Here is a 1,823-nt window from a genome sequence, read left to right as displayed (position 1 = left end):
ATCGTACATGTGTTGCATTGATGCTTTGGTGCAGGTTGGCTGAGGAGAAGAAAGCTTGTACTTCAATAACTATATTCGGACCCACTGTTTCCCAATTTGACTGAAAGAAACTAGCTGAGAAGCCATCGAGGCCCGGTGCCTTATCCGCGTGAATGGAGAAACATGCTTTCTTAATCTCCTCAGGAGAAGGAGTTGTTATCAGTTTCTGATTAATCTCATCTGTGATGCAGGGAACGATTACTTCCTTAATTACCTCCAAACGTTCCCTCTGTTGGGAAGAAAATAGCTCCGAGAAATACTCAGAGATGACCTTGAGGATGCCTTCTTCTTCATAAATGGGTTTTCCCTCTGGATCCTCAATTACAGAAAATTTGTTTTGGACTGTTCTTCCTCTTGTGATGGCGTGAAAATAACCCGTGTTTTTATCTCCCAGGACCAGCCAGAGTTGTCGACTTCGCTGTCTCCAGAAATCTTCTTCCTCCTTGTAGGCTTTCAACAGCTTGTTGTTTATGGAAGATATGACTGTTTGATCATGGTTCTGACTTGTCATTGCTTCGTCGAGCTGATGTTTGAGTTGTTCTATTTGCTCTTTACTGCTTAGGTGTTTTGCTCTTGTCCAAGCAATGATCTCCCCACGACACCGGGTGATCCTTTCCTCCACATCCTCACTCTCATCAAAGGTCCAAGCTCTTTTAACTATTGATGTTACTTCCTCATTCTCTTTAAGGCGTCTATCGTATCTAAAAATACCCTTCTTCTTTTTCTTTGAGAGATCCAAATGAGTGAGGAGGGGCCTGTGATCTGAACCTTCAAACTTCATATACTCACATCGGCTAAAGGGGTACGTTTCTGCCCATAAACTGTTGGACATTGCCCTATCCAAACGACAGTGTACCAAATGATCATTTCTTTTGCCTCTCCAGGACAGAAAGTTACCAGAGTGTCAAAGGTCGAATAAGTCGCAAGTTGACATGAAACTTCGGATATCAGTGAAAGTTCCTTTGTGTCTAGCTGGGCCTCCTTGCTTTTCCAAGGTATCAATAATATCATTAAAATCTCCAGTCAGATACCAAGGTTCTTCTCTGCTTATACCAATCTCTGTTAGTTTTTCCCATATCATCTTCCTTTTTGTCCTTTCAGGTTCTCCATACAGGAAGGTAGCGAAGAAAGTTTTTCCTTCTGCTTTGATTTGTGTATCAATGAAGTTTTGGCAGCTTGAGATGATTGAAAGTTCTACTTCCTTCTTCCAGAGTAACGTTAGACCACCTCCACCAGGGCTATGGGGGGATACCAGGTAATGATTCGGATAATTCAGACTCTTTAGTGACTTGATCACTATCTCATCAGGGTTCTTTGTTTCCATGAGGAACATGACTTCAGGAGAGATGTTGGAGGACATCTCCTTTAAGCGCTGGACTGTTATGAGGTTCCCCAACCCACAACAGTTCTAGCTCAAGATCTTTAAGGAAGAGGAGCAGGTGGATTGTGAAAATCCACCCTTTTCCTGACCATAGCTGGAATTAGGGTCCCTTTTGGTGCAACATTACTTGATGAGGGTAAGTCACTAGGAGCCTTAGGGAAGGTTGTCTGCTTTGCTGAAGATTTTGTCCCTCTTCGTTTTGGTGAGTTCTGTATATTGCATTTGTTTCGTTTTACTGGACTTCGCACCTGAGAGACGTAAAGGGCTTTTGTTCTGTGGTTTATGCAGGGGAGGTCGACCTCTTCTCTTTTTCCCAGAGTTAGCCTCCGGAGCCTTCAGCGAAGGGTGGGGAGGCAAATCTTTTTCCAGTTCCAGTGGGGTTTCTTGGTTTGAGGTGGGGGGG

General features: G+C 43.7%; 1 long non-coding RNA gene across 1 annotated transcript; it reads left to right on the top strand.

Annotated features, from left to right (window-relative positions):
* LOC109128837 lies at positions 441–1,611 on the top strand. Its single transcript, XR_002035139.1, has 5 exons — positions 441–484; positions 602–841; positions 924–1,034; positions 1,141–1,294; positions 1,381–1,611. It is a non-coding gene; the product is annotated as an uncharacterized LOC109128837 (long non-coding RNA).

The sequence above is a fragment of the Camelina sativa genome, chromosome 14 (assembly GCF_000633955.1).
Source record: "Camelina sativa cultivar DH55 chromosome 14, Cs, whole genome shotgun sequence".
Classification (NCBI taxonomy): Eukaryota; Viridiplantae; Streptophyta; class Magnoliopsida; order Brassicales; family Brassicaceae; genus Camelina; species Camelina sativa.
The sequence above is the reverse complement of the archived record's forward strand: the minus strand, read 5'-3'. Positions and strand labels throughout refer to the sequence as shown.